The 15,919-nt window shown below is 42.1% G+C and overlaps 1 protein-coding gene across 1 annotated transcript in view; it reads left to right on the top strand.

Moving 5' to 3' along the window:
• The window catches only part of LOC126481098 (uncharacterized), a 1,059,355-nt gene that overhangs the window by 48,937 nt on the left and 994,499 nt on the right, over positions 1 to 15,919 (top strand). The window lies entirely within an intron of this gene.

Raw genomic sequence — 15,919 nt, 5'->3', positions numbered from 1 at the left:
ATAACACTGTATCGTCATCACTATAAAGTAACAAAGTGAAATAGGTTACTGAAGCAACATCATTCATAACGATAGGGAACACAAGTGAGGAGGAACTGGAAGAATGGTATGGAACCCAGCTAATATAGTCAAAGGTAGTAAATGGTGTAAAATAAATACATATGAGTCAATTCATTAATTTACTGATTCCAACACGAGAAATATAAGCTAACATGCCACAAAAATGTACCCTTTCAATATTGGTGCCTCATTTAAGGCCATAACCCAGGCCTAAATTAACCTAACAGGCCGGAATATGTAAAAGAACGATCAAGTACATGACAGTGCTCCAAATAGAAGTAAAATGGTGTTGACTTTATAGTGATGACGATACAGTGTTATCCAAACGTAACTCCTCTCCACCTTCCAGAGCTTTCACTATTTATAAACAATGGAATCATGGCTTGCATATGTCTGATTGGCAATGCATATTATCCTTCCTGTTAGTTAAACTGTGCACACAAAGAAGGGTTTAGTTATTATTATTCGTTTTTAAAGCAATTTTAGTACTGCTTCATGCCTATATTATTATTTCTAACGGTTTGTCAACTAGACTTATATATACCCCCATTTTTATTCAAATATCTGGTATTGATCTATAGCTATAATAATCGTGTATATATAACCTCATTTGTACTTGTTTACTCATTTGACTTGTTGTCAAGGTAAATTTCATCTTAGTGAAAATGAACGAAATGCAACTACTTTTCATGAATTCATCCTTTATAATTTTTTTATGATATATTTTTTTGTACAATAGCTCACAGACTACTGATGTCTCACATTGTTTGTTTTATGCCTGGTGTGTTATATAGGGCCTGAAGATGGCGTTGACGCAACGTCGAAACTAGTAGCCAGATAAATACGAATTCTTAAGTACAGGTGGATGAGTTTCATTTTTAATAAAAATTATACCAGCTGATGCCACACCATCATCCAATTTTAATATGGATGTACGAAGAATAAAGCTGTTGGTTAGTATTTAAATGTGACAATACTTTCGACTTTGGCGGACTTCAATTTTTTTTCGCTTCGAAGACTAAAAGGAAAATCTTGGTATCTTCTTTATGAGATACTTATGGAGTGACAGAATTGCTGCCTTCTTAATTTAGCTTCATAAATTTGTAAACAGCTGCAAAGTGAAAGTAATTCAGGGTGAGCGCTTTCATGTTTTTTTTTTTTTTTTTTTTTTTTTTTTTTTTTTTTTTTTTTTTTTTTTTTCCTGGGTGGTGCTCACCCCTTAAGCGACGCCCGTCGTATTTGCCGCTACGAGCTGATGAGTAGAAAGTTAATGCCACGCAAGCTAATTCCAGAAAACTTCCTCCGGATTAGTTGAGGCTGAAGTTCGGTGAGTTCCGCCGGCGGCCCGCTAAGTCACGTCCGGGTAGCCAGCAGCTGTCAGCCGAGGCTCAGCAAAAACGGGCCAGGCGCTCGTGCGGCGAGTGACGAGGCAGGCGAAGATCTCCGGAAGCAGGCGTGCACCAAACGGGAGGCCGCTGTCACTAGAACGAAATGCACGGGAACAAGCTGTCCGAGCAAGGGCCCAACAGGCGTAGTGTAGCCCGAACTGCGTATCAGTAAACACAAGTGCTCGTCTGTTACGTGTGCTACTACAGAAGAATGATTAAAGGTAACTTGATAAGTCATTTGCGAAATGAATAACTTTTGAGAAAAATAGATCTGTAAAAGATTAGTATCAAAAAAAGAAAGTGTGCAAATGCATCCAGGATTAGTTAAGTTGGCAACATAAATTAAATAACCAAGCAAAATCTCGTCGCCAAACTTACCCTTTTCCCGTCAGGACGGTGCGTGGGTTCTGAGGCAAAAATCAAAACAATGAGAGAAGCTCTGAGAGAACTCAGTATCTTCCAAAACGTAGCATAAAAATCGGTTTTTCCGATGCTCGTACATCGGATTTTATTGTTGATAAAAAGGTTGAGTCAAGTGTTTTGGACAGTCCCTAGGGCTGGGGACTGTACATACAACAGAAGAATCATCCTGGTGTCACTGTCTTACAGTACAGGGTCAAAGTATGAACATTACACATTTCCTCCTGCTTAGGTCAACAGAGCAAATCGGTTGGTTCTTTTCGCATTTGTTGTGGTATACGGTAGGCTTGATAGGACTTACGGAGGCACTATTAAATCGTGGGAGGTTACTGGGAAAAACTCTCGTATTTTCCCTGTCCCCAACGGACGAAGACCCAGCCGAAGATTCAAAGTCGGCAATGAAACATCAAATAGCTGAAAATTTTACGATATGTTCCTAAGATCCTGAGCTCGAACAAACTCGATAATTTTTTGATGTATGTATTCTTTTCCAAGATATAGAGGAACAAAGTTACCCTACTTCTACACGTAAAATCCGGTATGAGGCGAAATCTAAATAATAAATAATTACAGTAAATTTCTCAAAGTGTAAAGGTATATTCTCTATGCCTTTGTCGAGAATAGTCATCTCTCTGTTTTCAAAAATCTATATCCCTTATCGATAACCACCCCAAAAACTTGTTTTTTGTTACCAAAACCCAGGCGCGGTTTCCGAGACAGCTACGTGCAGAAAATGGCTATAATTTTAACGATGCAGTCCTCAGATCCCGATCGCGAACTACCTGGAAAAATTTTCGTCATACCTTTGTCCGTTTCCAAGACACAGGGGCTCAATGTTCCCTCTTTGTACACATAAAATAAGAGCGTAAAATCCTGTTTGAGGCGAAAACGTAGTTTATACAGCGACGTAGCACGGACAGATATGCAGTAACGTGTCTCCATCGTCTGGGAAGCTAAAGTTGTAGTAGCGAAGCACAAGCAAATTTTTCCTAAGTATAATTCGGTCTACCGAGCGACGTGGCGTCGTTCTTAGCACACTGAACTCGAGTTATTGAGGATAACGTTTCAAACAAGCGTCCGGCCACCCTTAGTAAAGTTTTCTGTGATTTTCCTAAATCGCTTCAGGCAAATGCCGGGATGGTTGCTTTGAAAGGTCACGGCTTACTTCCTTCCCCATCCTTCACTAATCCGATGTTTAGTCCCCTTCCCCAAAATAACTCAACCAACAAACGAATCTTCGAACTGTGGTGTCAAATTAGTTTTAATTTATTTCAATTTCACCTAAGTAAACTAAATTCTACTGACCAATACATTTCGATTTGTTATGATGACGACGAACGAGTCGTCGCCAATGTTGATGGGGGGAGATGCTAAATAGCAACATATAAATCACAGCAGGTTTGTCAGTTAGGTCGATAATGTGTTGGCTGCATGGTGTGCATCTGCAACGGCTAAAAACATTAGAAGTCGTGGGTAAAAAGTGATATATATTGTACTTAACTGCTTGTACAGGATTCTCCTTGGCTGCATGCTTATAATTATAAACAGATAGCTATTGAGGCCTCACTTAGGCCATACTTTACCAAGCGCCTTGTTAGAGGTTGCTTCCTATCAGCTGAAGGCTATGCTACTTTACTACTTGACGTGCCGAACAAGAGTGAACGAGAGCTCGCTAGAAATTGATACAAGCCGCGGAGCGGCGCCAGCGGCGCTGGTCGCAACTCGCGGGTCCAACGATACTAATACGGACCGCGGTCGATAACTGCAACCCCTAACAAGTGTGGTATCGAACGTTGATACCATACTTTTCATATGAGTTCCGTGCCCTGCAGCAGCAGGGGGAAAGAAGCGACCAGCGGAAAAATGCTCCTCTCGGAATACAAAAATGCGAACTTCATTCTGTTTTTTTTAAAAAGAGATGGGCTGAGAGGTGCGGTACCTGCTTGCCTCATTCCACTTTCCTCAGCATCTTAACAAAATTTTTGAAACGCAAACATTTTGGCGCTATTTTATGGGGAGAGAGAAGACCTAGGCAGTGGTAAAGAGACGAAAAAACAATTAATACTGAAAAAAGTAGGCAGTGGTTGTTATAGAAAGAGCGAATAAGACAATGGAAACAACGTGAGAGAACGTGGCATAGGAACGTGGACGACTGTGCTAGGAAAGAGTAAAGCAAAAATAGCATGTTATGGCAGGGGGAGGGAGGAGGAATGAAGATAAAAATGAAGTGGAAGTGCGTGAGAGCAACTGATAATGATAGATAGAGTACATGACAGTGACAGTAAAGAAGAGAGAGATAGTGACACTGAGAAGCAACGGCACTAGTAGGATGGAAGGAATGAGATATTATCAGTAAGAGAAAGCAAGAGGTAGACAGTGACCCTGAGAGGAGACTGTAGAAGTAGCACAGGACGAGAGGGAGTGTGGTTGTGACACAAGAGACAGTGACAGAGACACAGAAAGTGATAATGACAATGAGTTGGACAAAATGACTGAGTGAGAAAGAGCAAATGGGAGTGGATGGATATCAGCCACTTACAGCGATGGACTAGTGAGTGTGAGTGAGTTACAATTAGGAAATCTTGTGAGAGTGAAAAGAAGTATGAATATGTTCGCATGCCAAAATTGTTCGAAGAATTTTTAAAGACGCTGAGGAAGACAGAACGAAGCAACTGGCACTTTACTTTTCAGTCAGAGTATTTTAAATGAACAGGAAAATACTCTCATTTTTTGTTACAGTAGGAGAATTTATCCGCTTACGTGTTATACTGAACTGTGGTACACGATTCTGGTACACGATTCCTTGATGAAACCCTTGTACTAGCCCATGGCAATGCCGGGATAAGTTAAACATTTTAAAACAGTCCACAAAAGTAAGCCTAAAGTATCGACGCCAGTTCTGAGGTACTACTTGCGTAGAGAAAGTTCGTCTGCTCTGTGAAGATCCTCGATTGTTGCGAAGTGGAGCAGTTCGACATATGGAAATAGTTCGGCAGGGACTGGGCTACAGTTGGGCTAAAGGTGTTCAGGGGGCGTGGCACTTGTGCACCCTGTCTTTGGGCGGCACCGGTTGCTGTCGCTGCCGCTGTCAGACAACAGGGGAACCTCTAGTACACTGAACGATTGCCACCTGTGTTCTATCGACTGGCTACGATACCACAAGAAGGAACTTGAGTCGAAATCCCATGAAATTGACTTCTGGTCACACCTGCAACACCGGCAACTATAGCACAGAAATTCCACTTCTTAGGTGTTTACAGATTAATAGGAACAACACATTATTAAACATATAACTGATATGGGAGAATACAATTCATCAGTCGTAGTATCTCGCAAGTGGTGCCGGTCTAGCGAAAACCTACAACCAAATGTGTTTAATGTGACAGAGGTCTGGAAAATGTGCTGTTCATGTCAACAGTCGATTACCCTGTCAAACGAGATACCTGAGGACAGTACAGTCAACTCTCTTGTGCTATCTTGTTGAACGATAACGTCACACAAGTAGAGAAGAAAGGGTGCAGCAACGGGTCGTAACATTTCAAAAGTATAGCACCTGTTGTCCAAATTATTAGGTATGTGAACCAGAGATGAATGTACTGCTTGCCCAATGGCAACCCACACCATTGTTCCCCGTGATTGGCCTGCGTGATGATAACTAATGAACCATAATAACGTTTATTTTTCACACATGATTAAGTCCATAATGATTTTGTACTCAGAACCAGGAGTCAACGGAAGAGGTAGTGCCACTTCTGGGTTCAGTGATGGAGCCACCACTGTCGGCATGCGTCAGGGGAAGCAGCAAACGTAGCCGCTGTGCTTAAAGTCCGCGGTGTTCCAGACAGCGCCGCCCATCTGAGTGTACACATATTTTACTGCAAACAAGGCCATCTCCTCATTCACGCTACACTTTCTACAATCCAGCGTGCCCAAACGAACAAGATACATGCTGGTGAGAAACAGTCTGAAATCCGTGTAAGGACGTTGCAGAGGAGGTTGTGGTGAAAAATCAGAAAAAAATTCGAAACATTGCGCCGTTTCCAAATTACACTCCTGGAAATTGAAATAAGAACACCGTGAATTCATTGTCCCAGGAAGGGGAAACTTTATTGACACATTCCTGGGGTCAGATACATCACATTGATTAAAGAGCAGTATATTAACTCGGTAACAAGTCATAATAAATTCATCACCTACACATTTTCGGTAGGGCTTATTGATTAATGTTTTGGTTGATTTATTTGTTTCTTCTTGCACTTAAGTGGTCTGTCTTAGATACGATAATCACTATTAGTCACATACAATATAAATTTCAGTCAGATGTTCTTATATATCCATTATCACCCCTTTGCTTTTGTATGTTCCATATTAATCACATATGCGTGTGTATTTTCGACATTAGTCAAAGAACTCTTCAGATCTTAACTCGCAACTATCTGCATAAAATAACGTACCCAGTTTGTTCTAACAATTTGAAATACAATATCTATTCTTGAATACTGCAACTCCTTTTTTCTCAAGCTGAATGTATGCCTCGATCTGTTCTAGAAGTCCGAAATGATGGTTGGAGGAGCATTCCAGTAATGCACTCTGTTTAAGCTGTTGCATGGTGGTGAACCCCGTTGTGACGTTCTGTAAATATTTGTCGTGACATTCGTGGGTGCGGGAAGCTGATTACTTTAAGTACGAAAGCAATAATTGTCTTCGTTTTTGAGTTACAATTTGTTATTACTCACTTACATTGTCAGCACCAACTAACTGTTAATGTACAGAGCCAGTACTGATTGAACCATTCTTGTGAATCAAGTTACACACTTTGGTAAACGCTGAAATGAACTTTGCCTACTATCTACTCTTGATACTCACACCTTTCATGCAGCCTGGACATGGTTTCTACAGTCGTTAATTTTTGTCATTTCTTCCTGTACTTTAGTTTCAATAGGGTCCACAGCAATTATAACTTTCTAGAAAGAAATCAGTATGGTGCATTTGCTGCATTTATATCCATTTTACTTTTATTTTATATGCATGACTTTTTATCAGCGTAGTTATTTTCAAGCAACTGTCTACAAATACTAAAAAAAGCGTAATTTGAATAAAAGGTACCTACTGAATAACTAGAATAGTCACCAGATTAAAAACACAATAAAAGGAGAACAGAAGGAGTTATAGTCGGCAGAATAAAAGCGGAATAAAAGCAGAATAGAAGGAGCACATGAAACACGGATGTTCTGGGTTACAATCGTGTAGCTCCATAGGTAGTGCGTCGATGACCTAACGTACGATACAGTAAACGCTACGTAAGTACAGATGAAATTCGTAATAAGACAAAAGTTGAAAACGACACACAATAAGATTGTTTCCCACATTCCCTGTACTGTGGTAAACAATTTTATTATATCAAGTTTCCAATTATTGCCTAGTTAACATTTTTTACTTTTTTAGTTACTTGAAAATGGCAACACAGCTGAAACGTCGTTGTATAAAAATAAAATGGATATAAAAACAGCCATTGCAGGAAACTTTTTTTTTATGACTCCTGTGCACTCACTACCTACCGTGACTTCACGACATTCGCTGCTGTCTCTGCCGCCTATTTCTACCTTCCATCCGTCTGTGACCGTCGTCACCTTCCAACTGCCCCATTGCGCTTTAGCATGGACTCTCCATCCACCTGTCACACACTGATGATGGGAACATCACGTATGGGTTCACATTAGCGAAACACATGTTTCTCATAGTACTTTTGTACCAAAGCTTTAAAGGGGCATTGAGTGCAGGAGAGTATGCAGATATTAACTTACATATTAAAATTGAAGAGTATGTTTATTAATAAAAACGCCAGGTGGCATTTGACGTATCTGAGGATGGACACGTTCCAGTGTTACAAATGAAATTAGTTCCATTTAAAAGAATTAGATGCAACAGCTGTAGGAAAACATACAAAATTCATCGCAGTTGTTTTCATTATCAAAAAGAAAAGTTGCGCATAGTTAGAATCGTAACTGACAAAACTTTTTCTGAATCATTGATTAGCTTTGCATCACACAACATGATAAAACGAAAATAGTAATTTCCCTTTATATTAATAAAATGTGACTTCAATAAGTTAGTTACGCAGTATTATGGCCGGGCCGGCCGGAGTGGCCGTGCGGTTCTAGGTGCTACAGTCTGGAACCGAGCGACCGCTACAGTCTCAGGTTCGAATCCTGCCTCGGGCATGGATGTGTGTGATGTCCTTAGGTTAGTTAGGTTCAATTAGTTCTAAGTTATAAGTGACTGATGACCTCAGAAGTTAAGTCGCATAGTGCTCAGAGCCATTTGAACCATTTTATGGCAGGCCAACTAACTTTTATTCAATACTGCATCACACTTCAAACAAATGACATTACTCATCAACATAGTCTCTATGAACAATACTCAGGATGCTTAAAAATCCGTTCATTTCCTCGACGATAGAAATCCACTCCTTAGCCAGGGAGCGATTGGAGTACCTCTTCGTGAATATCGTCATCGTCGGAAAATCTGCGGTCGCGCGATTACTGCAAATCAGTTTCACAGTTGGGTGGACGTTGTCGTCTGTGGTCGAAGTCGACAGCATTCCCCGCCGCCCAGCATTGGCTACGTGTATGCGGCCTTCTCAAAATGTTGGCCCCGTTCCACTGCGGCTGGATTCGACATGTCATTTGGTACATACCTGTACACCGCCAGAATTTCACGATGAACGTGTGTGCAATTTGGCTCTTTGAGCCACAAGAACCGTACTGCGACGCGTGCTTGAAATTTGTGGTACGTTTCCACTTGCCACCTCATCTCACTTTCACACCGTGTTGCACCTGTTATCTGTACCACAGTAGAACTGTGTCTGCGGGAACCCGGAACGTTTCTTCTGGCAACGCACCACACTTGTGGTGCGTAATGGTCTAAGCTTACGACGGCACGTTTATGTTAGTTTTTGGAGTTCCCTCTTAATTACCTTAGCGTTCGTATCCTGCGTTTTAGTCATTACTTAGGGACAAATGCGAAGGAGGCTAGCCGACTGTTAAGTGAACATTCCTGTGCTTGTTGTTAGCAGGTGATGCGACTCATTAAAGTGGCGATATGCTGTTGCCGTGTGATTGTAGGAATCAGCAAGCTCCAGACAGGAAGTGGATTACTGTGCATTATTGGCTCTGAGCACTATGGGACTTAACATCTATGGTCATCAGTCCCCTAGAACTTAGAACTACTTAAACCTAACTAACCTAAGGACAGCACACAACACCCAGCCATCACGAGGCAGAGAAAATCCCTGACCCCGCCGGGAATCGAACCCGGGAACCCGGGCGTGGGAAGCGAGAACGCTACCGCACGACCACGAGATGCGGGCGATTACTGTGCACATGTGGTGCATTCTATCCTACTCGTTGCGCCCCCGGTGCTACCCGCGGTTAAACGGTTATTTATAAAGAGACGTTAATGCGGAAACTCACTGTACACGCGCATGCGCCGAAACAAAATTTCTGTCTCGGAGGTGTTGAGGCGCGAGCCACTAGCGGCCTAGCAAGCAGTGAGAAATCGATAAATAAAAACACCAAATTTTGAGACGACGAGAGAAGCTGAAAGAATGAATGTCACTCACAACACGCTCGTTTACTGAAGAAAAAAATACATACGTGACAGAGTGACGAGTTAAAAAATATGCCATGAAAGGGAGTAAATAATTTCACGACTGTTTCTCATACTATCATTTCACCAGTGTCCGTCCCCGGTAGCTGAACGGTCAGCGTGAGGGATTGTGAATCCTCTGGGCCCGGGTCCGATTTCCGGCTGGGTCGGGGAAATTTCTCCGTCCAGGGACTGGGTGTTGTGATGTTCTCATCACCATCCTATCACCCTCATCGACTGCAGGTCGCCGAAGTGGCGTCAAATTGAAAGACCGGCACCCGGCGAACGGTCTGCTCGACGATGGGCCCTAGCCATACGATTAAATTAAATAAACCTCATCCGCTTCTTTAAGCAAATAACCCACGATGATAGTGTGAAAACCCCCGCTTAACTCCATCAACACTGTTCAAATTTGAGTTGCAAAAGACAAAACTAGCACTGAAGACGATCAGTGTTATACAAACTAACATTCTTCTAACTGTGAGTGCCTGGTAATTCACCTAAAATGCCAACTAAGATAAATTCTCAGCGATAAAACAAATATACCGACTCCTAGAAAAGAAGCACACTATTACTAAACATTCGTAATATTTACGAGAAGAGACCAGTTTCAGGAAACCGCTCGAGTCAGGCAATAAATAATTCAACCATTATTAATAGCAACGTTTGCCATTAAGGTACTCCATTAAGCACTCTAGTGTCCAGATTGGCAGGTACCGGGAAGAGATGACTACTGCAATAATAAATTTTACAACATTTCAGTAAGGTAGAGTAACTATTATCACTATTTGATGAGACTGCAACATTGATTACTTAAGTTACCAACCAACGCAATATTTTTTTTTTCAAATGCTAGCATGATTGTGTGACACAATGTTGTGTAGACTACAATTTTTGAAACTAATGTATGAACTACATCTTCCTCATACAGTCCACCCACTAAAAACATACTTTGTACTTTAGACCATGCATCTATGATACTAAAATAGACACACATACGTCACTGTGCTTAACTATAAAAAGTCATAAAAATGTCTTCTCTGAGTTGTAAGCAGTTCGTGGAATGGTTCACTGACTGTTTCGTTATTCACTTTTCAGCATATAAACGGACTAATTGATAAATGGCTCTGAGCACTATGGGACTTAACAGCTGTGGTCATCAGTCCCCTAGAACTTAGAACTACCTAAACCTAACTAACCTAAGGACACCACACATATCCATGCCCGAGGCAGGATTCGAACCTGCGACCGTAGCAGTCGCGCGGTTCCGGACTGCGCGCCAAGAACCGCGAGACCTCCGCGGCCGGCAGGACTAATTGATAGCGAAACGCAACAGTAACTACGTAATGGCTACTGCAATGCTGTGGGGACTACACAATATTATTATTATTATTATTATTATTATTAGTGGCAGTAATTATACACAAAGCATTGGCAGCCTGAAAGCTACCAGTTTCTGCCACTTTAGAAGTAAGGAATCCAGTAGCGAAGAGATTTACAAGCAGCAAGTATAGTGGAAACATTTCAACTTGGTTGATTTTAAGTGGAGGTTCAGGTAAGTGAAAGCTGTCACCCTGAATGTAATTTAAAAAAAAACCGTAAAATATATAACGTCGTAAAATCGGATGGTGTTTTTAAAATAAAAAGTTTGGAGTCCAGTGCATAACTTGAAGTCCACCCCAAGATTCTGTCTGTTTTCATGCGGAAAATATTCACTGATGAAACCGGGTGAATATCTTTAAAAGGCCAGTATGCCTTGTTAGGGCCACAGCTGATCGAATACAGTTACGTATGGTTGGAGTTACGCTTTATGAAACATGTTCTGAAACACTCTGAGACAGTCAGTCTTTAACGTATACAGTGTTAACTATTTTACATACTATTCCCGAGCGTAACTACAAAGGCTTCAAGCCGTAACTATTTACAGCGTACCGCAGTGGTGCTGACACAGCCGAAACGAACAATTTTATACAGGACACGTGTGGTCCATGGAGTCGGGAAATTACGGCAAATTTGTCTACAAACAGCACATTTGCGTCGTGCGTGATTTTCCGTATTCTCTCACTCACTTCGCGTAAGAAGAAATTGAATAGGAAATTGAATTTGACTTTATTTTGCTCTGGGATATGTTTTCTCTAGATCACACTGGTCTCGAGTTATTGGAAAATGACGTTTAAAAGTGACCTTAAAATCACTTCCATCCTACCTCCTTATTCAGATCCTTCCCCTAACCCCCCCCCCCCCCCCCCCCCCATTTCTGCCCCTTCATCGTTTAGGCTTTTCAGAATGTTGAACATGGCATTCCCTCCTATCCTCCTATCACTGTACAAAGAATTGCGATTACACGACTTATTTCCCATACTCCGATTTCCGATATATTGGACTTAATCGATTCGGCTCTTACTCCATCGACATAGTCGTTCACTCAAAACACGGAATTTTGACATTTGTGTAAATTTTCCTCACAGTTTTATATAATTTAGCAGCACAAAATTAACAATTACATCTTATCTCTATGGCCATATTATTACGAAACTGCTTTGCTTCAAAGGGTTAAGTTCAGATTGAATTGTAAACGTAATTACTTTTTCATAGAACTTAGACGCGCGGGATTAGCCGAGCGGTCTTAGGCGCTCCCGTTATGGACTGAGGGGCTGATCATGGCGGAGGTTCGAGTCCTCCCTCGGGCATAGGTGTGTGTGTGTGTTTGTCCTTAGTATAATTTAGGTTAAGTAGTGTGTAGGCTTAGGGACTGATGACCTTAGCAGTTAAGTCCCATAAGATTTCACACACATTTGAACATAAAGCTTACAAAATTCTTATTTTGATTTTATATCAGTCACAGGAAAGTTTAACTGAATAATGTTAACGAATCAATGCAATGCCATGAACAGCATTCTAAGAATCCTGACCAGTGGAAGGTGAGTGATGTTGGGAGGAGGGTTAGTTTAGTGGTGACTTCTGTATGTTTTTATTGAATTACTCGAAAATCTCTGCCTCTAGCGAAGTTAAAATATATTACAAAGGGCGTTCAGTAAGTTATGCAATTCATTCGTTTCTTAAATAAGGTTCATTTTATTCTGGATTCCCGCACACCATATTAATTATTAAACTTTTGGTTACAAAAACTGTTTTTCAACTTAATCTCCGTTCACGCGATGGTCTTATGCTACCTTTCTGCGAGGGCCTGTGTGACCGCATGGTAACTCTCCCTGGTCGACTTCGGAGCCTCTGTTTTACAGCATCAATAACCAATAACCTCTCCATCATCCACGTACTTCATCCGGCGGAGTGCATCCTGCATTGGGCCAAACAGAAGCAAATCGGAAGGTGCGAGATCCGGCCTATTGAGCGGATGAGGATGAAAAGTCCAATGAAGTTTTGTTAGGTCCTTTCGGGAGCCCAAGATTGTGTGTGGCCTTGCGTTGTCATGGAGACGGAGAAGTTCGTTTGCATTTTTGTGGCGACGAACGCGCTGAAGTCGTCTCTTAAATTTCCCGAGGGTAGCTCTTCAGCGTTGATAGTGCACCATGACTGAGAGCATCAATCGAATGATCCACTGAGAATCTCAAAAGACCGAGGTCATGATTTTACTGCTTGAGGGTTCGGCTTTGAACCTTTTATTCAGGGAAGAGGTGGTGATGCGCCACTCCATGAATTGCCCTTTTATTTCCGGTTCGAAGTTATGAACCCCTCGTTTCTTAGCCTGTTGGCGGCCTGCTGGGCACCCGGGAGATCGGACAGGTTTGTGCGACCTTGCTGCGATGATGACAGACTCCTCGCGCAGCGACTTAACTTACTTCCGTTCACTGCCAGTTCTCCGTAGACATCCTGCAAGCGCCTACGAAAATCAACAATGCTGTGGTCTTCCGAAAAAAGAAACTTAATAATAGCTCTCTCCTTGGAACACACCTTGGTTACAGACACCATTTCGAAAGCTACGTATGTAATCTGTAGAGACTGAAACAGGAATATTCCAAAAGTCTCACAACAAATTCAGCTTCTTTCCACCGATAATGTTCGAGGAAAATAATGATTTGGAGTACGTATTAAACACGCTTGGTACAGTACCTTTTCTCTAGGACTAATAGTTTGGCGAAGACAACGAGAGAATTTCTAAAATAGCTTAGCTGGTTTTTCAGATCAATTTGAGATATATGCACGACTTCTTTGAGCACGAGTATTCCTTGTACAATTGTTCGTCTAGACTCAGTCTCCAATAGTGTGGCACGTTGAAAACAGTTATTGTTTAGACAAAAGAGGTGTCTTGCTGCTTGCGAGAACTTAAGTGTGAATTGCAGAGTAATCTACGTCTACATCTAGATCTACATGATTATTCTGCAGTTCACAATTAAGTGAATGGCAAAGGGTTCATCTAATCACCTTTGAGCTACTTCTTTACCGTTCCACTCTCGTACAGCGGGTCCGCAGCTCGTGGTCGTGGGGTAGCGTTCTCGCTTCCCGCGCCCGGGTTCGATTCCCGGCGGGGTCAGGGATTTTCTCTGCCTCGCGATGACTGGGTGTTGTGTGATGTCCTTAGGTTAGTTAGGTTTAAGTAGTTCTAAGTTCTAGGGGACTGATGACCATAGATGTTAAGTCCCATAGTGCTCAGAGCTATTTTTTCGTACAGCGGGTGCGAAAAACGAATAACTTAACCCTTCGGTAAAAGTTCTGATTCCTCTTGTTCTGTTATGATGATCATTTCTCCCTGTGTAGGAGGGCGTCAACTAAATATCTACACACTCTGAGGAGAATATGGATGATTTAAACTTCATAAGAAGGTCCTCGTTTAATGAAGCCACCGCAATTCGTATATCATTCCCGTAGCACTCTCACACCTGTTTCTGGATAAAAGAAAACGAGATGACTTTCTTCCAACTCTTTCTACGTCTCCCGTCAATCCTATCTTACGGGGATCCTACACCGCGCAGTTGCACTCCATAAGAGGGTGGACAAGCGTAGTTCGCCAGCCGTAATGTTCGCACATCCACTGACAGTGCGCTGCGCATGTTGTCAGGCGTTGTCAGTGGATCACGATAGCAAATATCCTCCTAACTTTCCCTACAGAAAGAGATCTGGGGACGTCAGATCCGGTGAAAGTGCTGGCCATGGTATGGTGCTTCAACGACCAATCCACCTGTCATGAAATATGCTATTCAATACGGCTTCAACTGCACGCGATCTATGTGCCGGACATCCATCATGTTGGAAGTACATCACCATTCTGTCATACAGTGAAACATCTTGTAGTAACATCGGTAAAACATTAAGTAGGAATTCTGCATACATTGCACCATTTAGATTGCCATCGATAAAATGGGGGCCAATTATCCTTCCTCCCATAATGCTGCACTATACATTAATGTGCTACGGTCGCTGGTGTTCCACTTGTCGCAGCCATCGTGGGTTTTCCGTTGCGCAATTGTGCATATTATGCCGGTTTACGTTACCGCTGTTGGTGAATGACGCTTCGTCGCTAAAATAGAATGCGTGCAAAAATCTGTCATCGTCCCGTAATTTCACTTGTGCCCAGTGGCAGACCTGTACACGACGTTCAAAGTCCTAGCCATGCAATTCCTGGTGCATAGAAATATGTTACGTGTGCAGTCGATGTTGATGTAGCATTATCAAGACCAACGTTTTTGAGATTCCCGATTCTCGCACAATTTTTCCACTACCGATGAGCGGATTAGCCGCGAGAGCTGCTAAAACAGCTACTTGGGCATCATCATTTGTTGCAGGTCGTGGTTGACGTTTCACACGTGGCTGAACGCTTCCTGTTTCCTGCAATAACGTAACTATCCGGGGAACAGTCCGGACACTAGGATGATGTCGTCCAGGATAACGAGCATCATACATAGCACACGCCATTTGGGAATTTTGATCACAATACCTATACATCAACCGATAACGACCTTTTCCGCAATGGGTAAACGAGCCGTTTTAACACGGATAGTGTATCACGAAGGAAATACCGTCCGCATTGGCGGAATGTTACGTAATATCACGTACTTCTACGTTTGTGACTATTACAGCGCCATCTATCACAAATAGAAAAAAGTGGTCGAACTAAAACATTCACATCTCTTCAGGTACTATACGAATACGTGATAAAAAATGGAGATTCCTATTTTAAAAAAACGCAGTTGATATCCGTTTGACCTATGGCAGCGCCATCTAGCGGGCCAATTATAGCGCCATCTGGTTTCCCCCTTCAAGCTAGACGCGTTTCGTTCTTTGTAGTTTTTTTCATTTCATGCTTATTTCGTGAGATATTTGGCCCGGTCACTATCAATGGGCCACCCTGTGTACATCGAGAACAACATGTGGCCTAAAAGACTGCCACACGTTGTGCTCGATGAATTTATCTATTGTTAAGAACTTTCGGCTGTAGCACAACTGAG

The sequence above is a fragment of the Schistocerca serialis genome, chromosome 5, assembly GCF_023864345.2.
Source record: "Schistocerca serialis cubense isolate TAMUIC-IGC-003099 chromosome 5, iqSchSeri2.2, whole genome shotgun sequence".
NCBI classification, from domain to species: Eukaryota; Metazoa; Arthropoda; class Insecta; order Orthoptera; family Acrididae; genus Schistocerca; species Schistocerca serialis.
This window is presented reverse-complemented; position numbering and strand designations above follow the sequence as displayed.